Raw genomic sequence first — 16,253 nt, forward strand, 5'->3', positions numbered from 1 at the left:
GCCTCCCAAAGTGCGGGAATTATAGGCGTGAGCCACCACACTCAGCCCATCATCTCCTTTCTTGACACCTCCTTTACCACCATCATACAGGCAGAATTAATCACTCTCTTATATGTTGGCAATTGGCACAGACTTTGTGTATATACATTTAGTATATTATATATCACATCTATCTGTCTATCTACCTATCTATCCATCCATCCATCCATCCATCCATCCATCTACCCACCCACCTCAACATTCTTGGTTCATGAATATTTATTTTCTAAGGAATGAAGAAACAGTGTGGCACATGATAGGCACTAAACAAACTTAGTTGAATGAACACTTTTGATTCTTCCTCTATGTTCCCACAGAGTATTATTTCCACTTAATTGTAAAGCAGATGCCATTCTGCCTTGATATCAGTGAGTTGTTTCTGTATCTGTCTCTTCTAACAGGCCATGATCTCCTTTATTCTGTCCCAGACAGAAAGCCCAATGCTATGCACTGAGTAAAGAAAACTAGAAATTTGAATTTTTTGTTTCCCTTTCTGAATATCTTAAATAAACAACCAGTAAATAGAGGTCTAAATTTCTTCTATTTCTAAGTTGGAAATAACACCTATTTGGTTGCTGCTTACTGTTTAGCATAAGAAGTTCAGTATTTGTACGTAACACTGAAACACCATTTTCTATTCTGTGACCTCCTAGTACGTTTCTAACAATTTTTGGAGGATTTGAGACATTTTCAAAAATTTTTCAAAACAAAATTTGTTTTGGTCCAATTTTGTCTATTTATATTCCCTCCCCATTTTCTTTCTAGGGGATAAGGGCCAAAGAAAGGAGGAGAAGAGCTCTCAGAATTTCCAATTAGCACATTTAAGCAGTGAAAATGTATCAGACCTGACTAGAATACAGTACATTGTACAATTAGGAACACAATTCCAATTACTGGCAGATATAAAACTGCAGCTCTCAACGTGAAAATCACCCAGAAAGAGGTGATTTTTGTACACATCCTTTTTCATGTATTACAGTCATTTGGTCAAATTTTTCAGTGTCAATGTTTTGAGATGGTTGTGAAAATGTATGTGTTTATTTTAAGAGAGAGACAGAGAAAGAGGTGGTAGAGAGGGTAGAAGAATCAGGTCTAGCTCATGCATGGGAATGTAACTCAAACAAATCATGTTGACTATGCAGTGCTCAAGGATAGGGCCTAGAACATAGTAACTTAACCAACATGTGATAGAGATAATGTTTTTTGATGTATGTCCATGTGCCATTTTCTTTTCTTTTGCACTCTCTTGTGCATATTCTCTGCTTCCACCCCTCCAGAGGCATATGTGGAAGATCATTTGGAATATTATAGCAAGAATGAGAAGAAAAGAAGGGAGTTGATATTCATTGTTTGGCCTTCAGAGTAACAGGTTTTTGGGGTTTGTTTTGTGTGTGAGTTTGCAGAAGGACAATAATCTTAACAGCTTGTCTTTGTGGAAAGATAAAATGATTTTCTTTATTCTTTTATTAGATCCCTTTAATATGGTAAGAGGTGGGTCTGTAGATATGGGCACATTGAGGCTTCCTTCTGCTGGGAGGAAAGAGGATACGGCACAGGGTAAGGTCATGTCAAAGAGACAGTTGCAAAGTCTATTCCTGATACCCTGGGGAATTGCAGGGAAGAGTCATAGGCAGAGCCCAGTGGCACATGAACATGCCTTTGCTTCTCCCTCCGAGGTTGGCACCTCTCAGGCGTGTGCAGGATAAACATTGGATAGGTATGTGGGGACCCAAGGCACATATTCACCCAGATGCCAACTTGCAGAGGAGCAAAGAGTGGGAAGGTATTTATTCAGAAGAAGTAATCGAGAAGAGACTGACCACCATGTTGCTAACTAACAAGTATAAATTTCCCTATTCTCCATCAGGGTGGCCTCAAGAGGATAATTTTCTTGGTTTAAGAAGAGACTCAGGCTACATTTCATCACACATTGGAGGGCACAGATTTGAAATCTCTGTTACAAATGTTTTAAACAGTGACTCTTTCCTTCTCATTTCTGTATGTATTTTTGATTACACTTCTTATATTTGAATGTTTCTTTGTAGTGACCTTACCTGACTTCCTTTTCCTGGGTGCTCTAGGCCTGGCTGTCTGCCTGTCCCTTCTTCTTTTCTTTCTAAATTGTTTTCTTCAGCAAACTATCCACTTCTTTGAATGAATGACTGTCACAGATCCTCTAAATGTACATGTCTTCAGGTGTTCTGAAGTGCTTGTTGCTTGTGTTTATAGATTTATGGGAAATATTTGGGTGTCATCCAAAAAGATTTAGAGAAGGAAGCAAGAAAGAGAATCTTTCTTTAGCTTTGGCTTTAATTCCAGAGGTTAAGAAACATTAAAATTCTAATTATTACATGACATGTGCCTTATTACCCTTGGTTATTTAATTTTCCTTTTTGATACCTTTATAGAAGATTTACATTCATTCCCATAATAGCTCTAGCTGTGATTTTATTTTACAATTTTCTGGCTCCCATATCTTTCAATTTCTACTACCACCTTCATGCAACTGCAACTCGGTCTCTCTTGAAATTTGTCCTTCTTTTCTCTCTAGTGATTTTATTTTTCTGTAGTAAGCTTGGCCCCTTGGACCCAAGGCCTTCCACAACTTTGTCAGCTTTGTCTTTGTCAGCCATGTCTTCCAACTGCACACAAGGCTGACAAGTTTTCTCCTGTCACTCATGATGAGAACTGTGACCTACTCACTGGAGTACTCCGTCATAATTTGTGTGACAGCCAATTAAGTAACAAAATGCTCAGGACAGTGGCTTGGTTTATAAGCACTAAAATATATGTCATATGGACTTTTTAGGTAAGGAGAAGTGCTTAGAAGAAGGGGTCTCTAATAATTTTGTAGTTCGAGGAAATTTAAGACAAGTTCAAAGACACAAAACTCATTTCTTGGGGTGGTCTTTTGACATTTTAGAGACTGAAGTCAATTCCAAAGAGAAATGTATGGAAAGGCAGAGAGAGGCAAATGGGAAAATGAAGTATGAAGTTCACACTGTGTGAATATCAAGACTACAGCATTGCATTAAATCACAAATGCCATGAGCTCTACTTACTATTTCTAATATGATGAGATATACATATTATCAAGTGTACTAAAAATTAAAGAGTGGAAAAAATCAGATAGAAGAGAGTACACAGTTTCAGTTACTTTTGTGAGTTAAAAAAAACCAAAACCTGAAGCTTTCAGACTTTTCACAATAAAGCTACTAATTTTTTTTTTTTTTTTTTGGAATTGGTCTGAGGCAAAAGTCAATGCTTTTCTGTCCAGTTGAAGCAAACTTGTTTAAATTTTTTCTTTTTTTAAAAGAAGAAAAGAAAAGAAAAAAGAAGCTGTTTGCAGAGAACAAGCAGAGGGCTTAGGAATACCATCCTTCATTGAGTGCCAGCCCCTCAAAAGCTCATTTGTAGGGTTGGGTAAACACACACCTTCTGCACTCTATTTTTGAAATTACGTTCAGGAGTCTACAGACTGTTATCTGTAGAAGCCGCTTTTGAAACTTCAGTTTATGTAAAGTGTTCCAAAATGCATGAACAGAGCAATTATTTTAAAAGTCTATAAATGCATGCATTTGTTCTAGAATTTTGTAATTATCAGTAAATTACAAGTTCTCTATATGAAGAGAGAATTGTCTCATATTAGTTTTGCACTTATACCTTTTTTAATAGTTCTGAACTTCACTCTTGTGTATTCTTTTATTTTAAAAGCTATAATGACTAATCCTGATCTTCTGCTGGAATATGTTTAAATAGGATTCCATTAAAAACAAGAGCTAGAATTCATGTTTCTTGAGTAATCTGTCCCTAAAAAGATGTTCATTCATGCATCTGATGGCAATTTGTAAGCTGTTTTATTCTTCTGATAATTTTATTTTTTTCACATATCAAAATGTATTGAGTGGCTGACATATGACAGATGTTAGGGAAAATACAAAGAAAATAGAATGTTCTCCAGACTCTCAAAGAGCTGGAATCTAGGAGGAGAGAAAGAAAATGTACACTAATTGTAACAAAATAAAGTGATTTGCCTGTTAGGTAAATACAAAGAAAGTTCTGTGAAACTTCAGAAGAGAAAGGCATATTTTCCTTCAGTAATTTCAGGAGGGATTCATGAAGGGGCTAGCATACGAGTGGGATATTAAGGAATGGGAGAAATGAGGGACATGGAGCAAAGTCATTTTAAGCATGGAGAACAATGAGCAGAAAGCAAGTAGGAAGCTGTGGGAGATGTGTCTTGTCTGGGTGGAATATGAGTATTCAGAGGGCAATAATGACAAGACTGCAAAAGTGAGCTAGTGCCAGATGGAGAACTTTGAATGCAAGAGGAAAGAATTTGGATTTTCTCTGTAGACATTAGAGAATTATTAAAGGATTTTGAAGAAGGGTTGAGATATATCTTGATTTTTCTTTTAACACTGTTGATCTAAATCACAGAATAGAATGACAATGGATAGAGAGAGTTGGAGGCTCTTGCAAGATTATAGACAAAACAACATGAGGTTTGACCAAGGGCCATGCAACTGAACAGAGAAAAGATAATGAATGAGAGAAGTTGTTGAGAAAATAACACCAACACCAATAATTATGAAAGTTTACATTTACTGAGAGTGTGTTGGAACTTAGGTTCTATTCTAGGCATTTTGTTTTTGTTTTTTTTTTTTTTTTGCTATTATGTCATTTAATCCTGACAACAACCTTATGCAAAGGTGTTATTATTTATTCTCTTTTTATATGAGAAGAAACAGAGGCACCGAGAGGTAAAGTACCCACCCACGGTCACATAGTTCAGTAATAGAGATGCAGAATTTAAAACTTTTAAAATCTCAACACTGCAGCCACACTCTGGCACCCTTAGCCTCTCTTATGGACTTAGAACTAGTGGGAATTGGGGAGCTGGAGTTAGCAGTTTTGAACCTGGGTTTCTGTGATTCACGAACATAAGTCAGGTGAAGGAGAAGGTTTAGTTCAGAGTGAGATGATGTACTCCAGTATTGACTCAATTTGCATTCACATTTAAAAGATGGATTAAGTTATTAATGATTATTATCCAGCATCACTACGGAGTGAAAACAGGCTGCTAAAAGCAGTAGTTTTAGAAAAATGTTATGAATTAATACTTATCTACCATTGAGACTAATCGATTCTTTGCTCAAAGCAATTTGTCCTGCTTTGAATGAAATCATTAGAACCAATGAGTATTTGAAACTATGTATAAATTTGTACAAGTGTTTTTGAATTTTACCAGTTTTACAGCCAGTAGTTTGAGTTGACAGGTTTAAACTAACAAGTGCTTGTTTTCACACTGTAGTTGTAGACAGACCTCGGATTCATAAATCCATAATTGTTCTTTTATTAAGCTTTTGATTCATCTCTGAGTCCCTGGTGCCTAGCACAGTGCATGGCATACACTAAGCATCCCATAAATGTTTCTTGATTATAATGATCGAAATGTTCATTCTTCAACATATTTGATTTATATCATGCTTGATACTTGAGGCATTTTGAAATACTAGTTTAAATGTTAATTTGAATTGTAGAGTACTAGAATCAGAGAATGGTTTTGGAGATTTTCTTCTCTGAAATTGTTTGATATTCAGGCCTGAGCATAAAGCAAATTTCTGATTTTGTATTCTCCTTGAAAGGCAGGAGACATTACAATGGCTATGGGGAAAATGAGTTTCTTTCTTTGAGGGATTTGTGTGTATTTATATTTTCCTAGAACCAGAGCTTATTGAAATGGGAACAAGCTTGATAAATAAGTAAACTGTAATGCAAAATTTAGATCAGAGACACCGAAATGAAAGGTAAGTTTCACAGTTGCAGAGTTTACAGTTATTTGGTTGAATTCCAAAATCAAATTATTTATTCAACTAAGAACAAGTCCTGCTAAGGGATATCTAGTCTTAAACAGGTTGCTGACTAGAATTGTAATTAGCATATTTGTCCTCACAGCATCTGAGAAGCCACTTATTTTCTGTCCTTGTCCCTCTCCCCACTCCCCCCATGGGCACATGCTCTCACTGCAATGGTATAAGCTGACTTTCTATTGATAATAGTTGGGGATCTTTCCCTGGATATTTGCAGTATTTGAAGCTTGGATCTAAGACTAAAGCCCACAGAATAAGTGGAAAATGTATATGAGACACAATCCTTTGACTTGTTCTGCATGGTAACACTGTTCTTCTGGTTTGGCCAAGGTTTATATCACATCATGAGTTCTCATTTTGCCCCATCTACATAAAATTAATAAAGCCATGTCTTGATTTAAATTTAAATTTCTATTACCCAGCATGTACCCTGACCACATGAGTTTTGTGGACCAGAGTTGGGCAGTTGAAATGCTGGTCTGGTTCTGATACAGTTTCAATGTGTGACCCTGGATGCTTTATTGAGTCTCTCTGAACCATTTACCTCACCTCCAAAATACAGGGGTTAACTAGATAATTAGATAATCCTTTGTTTGCTTCATATAGGGAAAAAGATATGAGAATTAAGACAATTACATAATTGGGTACAGTTCAAGGAACAGAATTGACACTTGGACCTCAAGCATGCTGATAACTTCCAGAGCCCCTCGCTAGGGTGAACAGTACCTTGGCCAATGCCCAGCTTTGGGGGCACTCTCAGATGCATGGACCCTAACATGTGAAGGTGACAAGCTCCTCTTCCTTCCTTCTATCATCTCCCATTCCCTCCTACAGTCTATTGCTTTGGACAGCCACCCGACAGTCTGCAGAGCATGCTAGTCTGAAGATGGCGGAAGATGTTTCTATGTATCACCGTCTCTCCGGCACTCCCCCACGCTCTCCAGGGGACTATTCTTTCCATTCCATACTCCCAATTGAGCATATTTCACTTTAAAATCTCTCATGAATACATATTTATGTTCCCACATTTTTTTGATTCTCTCCTCTTATTACCTTAGCCAAATCTCAGAACATTTTTCTACTTCACTTGTGAGAAACAAAGTTCCAGTCTTGTTGAAGAAGTGTGTGTAAAAATAATGATGCCCTTTGCTAAGGAAAAGAAACACTGGGACTTCTTAGGTTCCATTAAACACATTAAGAACCAGTAACACTCATCTTTAAAGTCCTCTAAAGTAACTGTTGGTTTGATTCAGAATTTCTGCAATTTCATGGTTTAAAAAATTTTAAATCAATTCGTTATCACAAGCAGTCAAAATATACACAGAATGTTATAACATTTAATTTTCCTGTTTTTAGTTACTAGCACAGCAAAAATATTGTGGGCTATAAATGTAAAATGTTAAATGACTACAGGTAAAGAAAGCAAAGAGGAGGGAATAGATAACCACTGGGGGAGATGGGAGGCCGTTGGAGATCAGGAAAGGCATTTTAAAGAGAGAGATGCTTGACCTGGGCTTTGTTGTTTGAATAGAAAATTTTCAGTTGTCTGAGCCAAAGAAAAAACATTTCAAGCATAAAGCAAGGCTTACTTGATGCATAGCCAGTTGCTTAAAAGGACTGTGAAAGTATAAACTGAGGAGACTGAGGCAAGGATGAAATGAGACAGAGAGAGAGAGAGAAGAGAGAGAGCACACCATGTGTCTTGGTGTTTTTTGAAGAGCTTTCTATCATAAACCTCTGCCTCTGTGCATGAACTGAAAACAGCTTAAATCACCACTTTCTAAAAACAAACAAAAAAATTGCCAGAAGTTTTGAAATAGTCTTTAAGTGTTCCTGAGGGCCCCATTATTGTGCTGCTGTGGTGAAAATGGTGCAGCTGAAGACACCTGATGCTCGGAGCAAATGCAGCATCAGGGATAGGATGAGTGAGGAAGAAGGTAAGAGACAGTTTGGAAAGTGAAGCGACTCATCTTTGGAGTTGCATCCTGTGACCTTCTACTGCACAGACAGATGATGATGATAAGGTTTCATGACCATTCCAGTAAGGATGAGCCCTCATCTCCCTGAGAGTGAGGAGGCACAGGAGGAAGGACAGGAGGCAAACACACATCCTTTGGAAAGGTGTTATAGAGCCTGTCTCCACGCAGGCAGGCAACCTCGACAGCAAACCAGGGTGCAGCTTCCCTGGGAATCCAAGTGGCTTCAGAGACAGTTTCCACTGAAGGTGAGGCAGTGGTAGAGAGGTATAGTAAGACTCAACAAGCCCTGCTTTGTGACGTCCAGAAAAATGTGTATTTTAAATAATAAAAAGCTACAGGAGTTCTACTTTTTCTCCAGAGTGCTTTTTCAGGAATTAGATGCTTATTAATATAGAATATAAGTAATAACGTACCCCTGTCTCCACAGACATGCTAACAATTGTTGAATTAGATAGTTTTATCAAAGGGCACAGTTGGAAATACGAATTTTAATCATTTAATTGACTGAAACAAACCTAAAGTGCTAAGAGTTGAAGTGTCAGAGTAAAATTTTCTGCCCAGGTGGGTTTTTCCATTTTTCTTGCCCTACTCACATGCAATACTGGTTTAGTGTTACCTCATTTCTTCTGACCAAGACCCATCTCCCTGGGCATCCTTCTCCCAATTGCCACATAAACCTCAGTTTTATTGGTTTCCTTCACTTTCCTGTGTACTCAAGGACTCATTGTTTACTGGAGGCCAACCCTGTTTTTTTCTCCCTTTTAAGTCTTTCCTTTTCCCAGAGTATTAACTTCTTAATAATATTCTTTATAAAGTCACAACTTAACAAAAAGTTCCTGGCATAAATAATTACAATCAAAACTAGCCAGATTTTTATTTCCTACTCTGTTTCCATGAGAAAGGGAGAGGTAATTTTTGATGTATCTTTTCCATCTACCCCATCCCTCACCGCCAATGGCACGCCAGGATTCCACTGCATAGGGCTAGCCAAGACTTCAGATGCATAAACACACACTCATGTTCTTTATTCTGAAGTGAACCCACCACTTTCCAAATATCTAGCAACATACTCCTCAAAGAAAGAGAGTGCCCTGTAGTCAGCTGTGGCTTTCTTAGTTTACAAAGCCCCTTGGGATCTTTCCCAGGCATGCTGGGACTCTTGGTGGTAGTTGTATCCACTGTCAGAAACACAGTAAAGTTCTCCTCAACCGTCCCAAACACAGCACATTCTTATGACATGACAAAGTGTGAGTGAGTTGATATCAATAAAGGTGTTTCTATTACTGACATTTGTCAAAGGGGAAACCAAGTCAAGAAAGGTTACCAACTTGCCCAGGACATAAAAAGCTTGCATGCCAAACTCAGTTCTGGGAACATAATACATGCTGTAAATGGCATAGCTAAAAATTGGAAAATGTATTTTACTTTATATAAAAAATGATAAAAAGCAACCTGAGGAGAATATTCTCCTAGGGATATCTCTAGCTTGTTGACAAGAAATGTTAGAGTCAGGATGGCCATTAAACAGCATCCAATTCCACCCCCTTCTTGGTGGGGACTGAAACTCAGGAAATTTGACTTGTGCAAGCCCACAGGGCAAGCGTATGTCAAGCTGAGTCCGGGACCCAGGTTTCTTGATTTCCAGTCAAATGCTCCTCCTACTAAATCACTCTTAATTTCAAGATGCATTTCTATCAGAGCAGATATTTGGAAGTCACAGCCCTCGGACCCTATGCTACACAGTTCATCTTCCTCCTTATGGCTTGGACTCTCCAAAGAAGGGGAGTTACTTATCAGACTTGGTCCTGTGACCTGTTACACCCCATGGTCAATTTACCTGGAAAGCTGCGGAGAGCATCTTCATTTTCCAGAATGCCTCTCTGTTTGGTCGCCTGCAGCTCACTTTTGGATTTCCAAACCAGCTTTACCATCCTGATCATCTCTGGCAAGTCCCAGGGCAGCGGCCCCTGCTGGCACCCCGGCCGGCTTCCTGGGGAGGAGGGCAGCACACCTTCTGGGCCTGTCCACCTCCTGCCTAGCTCTGCTGGGTGGAAATAGCGCTCTAGCACAGGCATTCTGTCTTGTGCCCCAGAAGAGGAGGTAGTGGTGCTGCTGCTGCTGCTGCTGCTGCTGCTGCTGTTGCTGCTGCTATTGCTGCTGCTGCTGCTGCTGCTGCTGCTACCACAAGGGAAATTCTTCCCAGGCAGGGAAAGGCGAACCCCCGTAAGATCCTTTCCAGCTTCGGAAAGACAAGACTCCTCCAGCCTGGCACAGCCTCCCTGTCTCCTCAGGCCCTCCACAAACACTGCCGACGAGAGCGATTCACTTCCCTAGGTTTCTCACTGGTGAGAAACTGTTACTGTACTCCTTCCTTAGAGATAGAATGCATTTTTTTTCCCCTCCTCTCTCTGGCACTGAGTTCACAGCACTTAATTAATCCCAGGCTACAGCTGGAACGACAGCAGGGAGGGAAAAAAAAAAAGCCATCAAGGTTCTAGCATTTGCTTTTCCTCTTCTTTCTTCTGATTTATTTGTTCTCAATTCTCTTTTGGTGCTTGTCAAAGTTTGCCGACTCTTAGCTCTTTGTTGGCTTAGCTCTTAAAGACTTCAGGCAAAGAAGTGGGGCTTCCCCTTTGCTAACCTCACAGAGGGGTTCCCCCCTTGCCGGAGGCCAGTTATCTGGAGGTGTCAGGTGAGTAGTCACCCCTGTGGTGCAGACTCAGGCCCTGCAAGCCCCCAGGAGATCTCCAAAAAAACAGAAGCTGAGCGTCTGCAGAACCAATCTGCAGCTGCTTCTCCCTGGAGGGCCTGATGGGGGTTGGGGGGCACGTTGCCCAGTCACTGAGACCAGTGCTGGGATGGGCTGGGTTGGTCCTCAGTGCCTCAGTTTGATCACTCTCGCTCCTTCTCCACATCCCCCCCCTTGTGTCATTTGGTTCTCAGCAAACCTAACTGGGTTATGACCTGTTGGTCAAATCCCTTCATAACCTCAGCTGCCCTTCAGCTGGAAGGGAAATAACACTGAATCACATTCCACAGTTAACTCCGAAAGATGAGAATTCGGGAAGCATCAAGATCCTCATGCAAACGGGCAGTGGCCTGCATAGCCTGGACATGTGGCTCAGGACCGTTCAAAACCCATTTTCAAAGGAACAATCATTTTAAAGGATGTTCACAGGGGACATAAATGGCAGTGAAAGAAAGAAAAGAATGTTAACGATTTACCTTCTGGAGGGAGAGCACTGCTGACTTATTATGTGGGCCACTGACTACTGTGTCCCCGACCTGAGAGTGGTTGAATTGAGGGCAACCTCAACCGTGGGCCATGCCTCTTGTTCTTAGTCTCAGAGATGGAGGCGCTAACCCTGAAAGTAAGAACCAATTCAACAAAAGGCGATGCCCCCTGTAGCTTATGTGAAAGGCCTTGGACAGAAACGAAAGTGGGGTAGTATTGTATTTGGCACTTTTGCCAGCAAATTGGTTTGTAGGAACAATTTGAACTTGTACATTCAAGTGAATAGTCCCTGTTTTCTGGAAGAACATTGTAACAATCCCATCTTCCTCTCCTCTTCATGTCTCCACATTGCAAAGTGCTTTATTTTGCTTGGCATGTCATTTTGCTGATGTATAATCTGTTGCTTCTGCTCTACATTCCTTTCAAGGCTGGTTTATCACACAATTATTTGATATTTCTTCATGGGAGAGAGAAGGAAACTTGGGGAAGAGGAGAAAGATTATTGTAGAGTGTGTTTTATTTTCATTGCTCCCACCTCTTTTTTTTTTTTAAAGTTGAAATCAGCAAAGACAACTGTAATTTTATTGTTGTTTTATTATTTCTCTAAATCCATGGTGAATAAGTTTAGTTTTCCATACTGGATTAGGTGAATTTTCTTTTTTCTGGATGGAAAAGTATACTGGCAAACCTACTTTCCTTCCTAACAGGTGAAGAAGGGTCAAGAGGGTATAAAACAATAATAAAGACATTGAAGACACTGCTTTTGGTGAATTTCGTTATTAAAATATTGATCTAGCGGCTCTTTCTATAACAACCAGATATTCATACAACACAATTAGGGCATAGTCAGTGGTCTACTTCATTAGAAAGATGTGTTCTTCCTTATTTCCCTCTCTGATAAGAGATGAAAGGATTTAAGCATCAGTTCCACACTTCCACCACTTTGACAGCCTGTCCAGTCCTTATCTTACCCTTCCATCAGACTGGGGGCATCAAGGCTCTCTAGGATTGAGATGATTTTGTTTAATAATCACATGTAGACTGTTTCACTTTATTATCATATTTCCTGAATAATGTCTTAAACTCACTCCTCAGTCACAAACTTCCTTGACATAACAACTGAAGAGTTTCCTAAGTGTTTGACTATTTTTATTTTTGTTCAGTTATTTTGCAATAGCGCTTAGCATCAGGATATCCTGACCCTTGGAACAAAGGGGTTAAGAACAAAGAAAACAAATATATGATATAATATATCACATACACTAATGTACTAAGAACACAACACTTCATTGTTCCTTTCTTCAAGAATAACTTTAAAAAAATATCCAAGGATATACATTTCCATTGTATCCTCTGTACTGTTTTACCTAGTTCCTTGTAAAAATATCTTACAGAAATTACAAAATGTTGGATCACTGAGCATGAATACTTCCTAGTGGAGATGAGTCAGGGCCAAGCAATCACCATTTCACATTTTCATTCCCAAGGAGGAATCTACTTCATTTGAAGGTTTGAAAATTGGAAATATTTGCACAATTTTAAAAAAGTTCCCCCAATATGGGATTATTTTCATCTTGGAGTAGAAGGGCAAAAATACCACAAGAAAGGTCGTTCTCATGGTATTTCTGGCTCACATAGAAACAGGAAGTACAGGAAATCTTGCGAGAAAGCTTGGCTCGGAAACTTTTGGCTCAACTGCAGGTTCAAGAGATTGGGACAAACTGATGCGAGGCTAATGCTTGTTGGACTAAAACTCTCTACTATGTGAATTATCTGAAAGGTGCTTTTGTTACATTTTGTAGCTAGCATCTCATAGGCTGTGATCTCTTTTGTTTTTCAGATAGTTACTTTAGAAGAGCATGCCTGTAAACCTGTAATTTTCACTACTCAGTGGACATCATTCACCTTGATATGGTATCTGCAGACAGAAGTTTGGATCACTGAGGGTGGTGGGGTTGCTATGTGATCAAAGGAATCATGGAACAGAGAAGACCCACAGGTAACTTGTGAGGATTCTTACGCATGTTAATATCAGTAATTAATGGGCTGCAGATAGGGCATTTTAAGATAGACTTTCAAAATAACCAAGTTCTTTTTCAGGCATTGTGAATCAACCCAACATAATGAGATCTAACAAAGTCGAAACAGCTTGTTCCAACGGACAATGGACACCTAATTGTAGCAAAAAGACTTTGCTGTTCCTGGAAGTAGCTTTGCTACTTGTTGAGGGTGTGATGACCTCAAGGTTACTTTGAGGAGCTGGGGTGCTGGCTGCATGGGCCCTGAGGGTCCAGGGTCCCAGAGGGGTGGTCGAACTGCACTCCAAGACATCTGGAGGTGATGTTCTTACTGACAACGAGCAGGTGATTGGGTTGGAGAGGGACGTCATAATGGCTGCACAGAAGGGACTGGACCCATACAATATACTACCCCCAAAGGCAGCTTCAGGTACCAAAGAGGACCTTAATTTATTCCCCGTCCTTCACCAGCAGTGGGCAGCATCTGTGAAGAGAATAGCGCCATCATCTGGTTTTGGCTGGACAAAGGTGAGTCCCGGTGATGCCCTGACTGTGGCAACTATTACAAGCTGCCTCACCAGCTGGCCTGCTGAGCCCCTGCACTAAGTTACTCCAAATGTACCATAAAGTTTCTTCTTTTCGATAAAAACTAGCCACTGCATTGGCTCCTTCTTCCAAAAACTAAAAATAAAAAGACTTTGCTCTGTGGTTGGAGCTATAAAAGAATTGATAACACCAATACTAAAGTATACAACCAAGAAAAGTGTCAAAAATATAGTTGATTTAGAATGTGGACTTTGAAGAATTTTTGGTGTTCTGAGGGCTATGTAAAAATCTTGTAGACTATGGGTGCTCTAGTCACTAGGCAGATAAGCATTTATTATACATGATTTGTAAAATAAGGCATTTATAATGTTAAATATTTCTAACAATTCTAGAGAATGTACCTTTTTTAAAAAATGGAAACTTAGAAACATGTATCCCTTGTCATTTTCTTTCACTTTCAGTCTATTAATAGATTCTTACAAAACAAAAAGTTTAATAAAAATCTTCTCACTCAGATATTTTGGAATTGTTTTATACTCTTATTGACCCTCATCTGTGGCCTATCTTTTAGAAAAAAAATGCAAACTATGGAGGGAGTTTATTTATTTTGTCCTGAACTTTCCTCTCCATCAGTTCAAGCATGGATGTGTAAACACACACACACACACACACACACACACACAACCAGTCTGCTTTTACAAATGCAATTCAAAAAAAAAAATTCAAAATGAGCAGGGAAGGAAAAACAGGTCTTTCAACTTGGTTCTATACCGTCTAAGTAGAAGAAATGCAAACAATTTAGGAGACATAGAAATGTATAACTCTGGCCTTAGCTAATCTCAAGAAATAATGCCAGCAAGTAGGAAAAACGACTTAATCTACAGACTGACCCTAGAAGGCAGCACATATTTCCATTGTGATGGGGGAAAGGGGGAAAGCATGTGGGGCAAGATGAGGAAAGACAGGTGGGGTGAAGTAGGAGGGGTGTCTCAACCATACCCAATCATTCTCTTGTTCACTCTGCAAATGAATATTAACTGCCGGAGAAACAGCAGAAGGGAAAACCTTCTGTGCTAGCCTTTGGGTCCTTTTTCAGGTACTGGGGACCTGCCTGGCCTCTTTTGCCTTAATTCTGGTTTTCAGCGTGAGTGACCTCTGCCTCTTTACTTATTCATTTATTTTTGTACGTTTTAAGAGAGAAACTAGGATTTCAGCTAACATCACACTCTATCCTGGCTGTTAAAGATCTTAACTAATGCTAAGTTTACTGTCTCTGTGAATTTCCCAACAAAAATGGGTCCAGTCAGACAAAGGTTGAGGACAACATGGAAGGAAGACTTGATTTTCTCTACACAGCTCCTGCCTGCTGATGAATACAGCCTCCTATTCTGTCCCACTACTGAACATCTGATACTTTGGTGTGTGCCCCTGGCACCCTCTGACTATAGCCTTTCTAGGATTTCAGGACTTATTTCTGATTGTGAAAGATCATAGTGGTGGTAGAGTACACTTTTCAGAATTTCACATCCGAGCGTGTCAACTTCTTAGAAAACAGCTACAACAAGGAAATCTCTAAAGTAACTCTCTGAGACTACTTATCTGAGAGTTACAAAAACTGGATTTTGATCTATACTCACCACTGAGCTTTGCCCCAAATTTGGGGCCTTATCTATAAATGGGTATGATGGCAATAAACATTTTATCCATCACACTGGGATCCTGAAAGGATTAAATAAGACTAGAATGTCAGTTATTTTTAAACTATAATGTGCTATAAAAATTTAATATTGTTATTTTTAAGCTATATGATATCATAGTTGACAAGTTCATTAAACACAAATTTTGGCTATCCTTTCCTGGGATCTGTTAGAAAGCTGGAAAGTCAAGCCCTTCTACCCTTGAAGTAGGTCTTACTTCGGAAATTTGGGTTCCCCAGTGAGAATGCAGGCGTAAAGGAAATCAAAAGCAGGGCTGTTGGATAAAGGGTATTGGGGAGTGACCTGTGGCAGAAGACAGTAAGAGATTTGATGGGAGCAAGGTCTTTAAGGTAGGCCTGGTGAAAGTATGAATGAGAATAGACAGATACAGAACAATGTATGTGGCTCATAAGATAAATATTCTTTGTAAGTGCATTTTGGAGGGATGAAAGCCCAGGAATCATGCCTAGGGTCTCATCCCGCATGATCTTTACCATGTATTATTTAGTACTCTAGTTAATGCTGTATAGGTTCTCTTCATAGGGAATTTTGTTTTTAGTCCAAAGCGACTAAACACAAAATGCGTTTGATGTTCAAGAGCTGTGCAGCTTTGTGTCATATGCTGTGGTAGTGGACATGTGTCTTCAGGCCCCCTACTGGTCTCATTTCCCTAGACAAACTGATGAGGGCCTCAATGTTTTGTTTGGGGCCTTTATTTCTCAAACATTTTTATAACTTTGATTGCTCCTAACTGATCTCTGTTTAATTTGTAAGTGTGCTTAAAAGAAATGTAGTGTGCAGAATGAAATGTGATATTTAAGAAGTGGCCTGTACAAAGTCTGAAATATGTTGTTTTTTTTAAAAAA

At 39.4% G+C, this 16,253-nt stretch overlaps 1 protein-coding gene across 1 annotated transcript in view; it reads right to left on the reverse strand.

Annotated features, from left to right (window-relative positions):
- Window positions 1-16,253, reverse strand: part of PDE7B (phosphodiesterase 7B) — a 360,697-nt gene that overhangs the window by 156,788 nt on the left and 187,656 nt on the right. The gene's annotated exons all lie outside the window — the stretch shown is intronic.

This window comes from Trachypithecus francoisi, unplaced genomic scaffold (assembly GCF_009764315.1).
Source record: "Trachypithecus francoisi isolate TF-2019V2 unplaced genomic scaffold, Tfra_2.0 Lachesis_group15, whole genome shotgun sequence".
Taxonomy (NCBI): Eukaryota; Metazoa; Chordata; class Mammalia; order Primates; family Cercopithecidae; genus Trachypithecus; species Trachypithecus francoisi.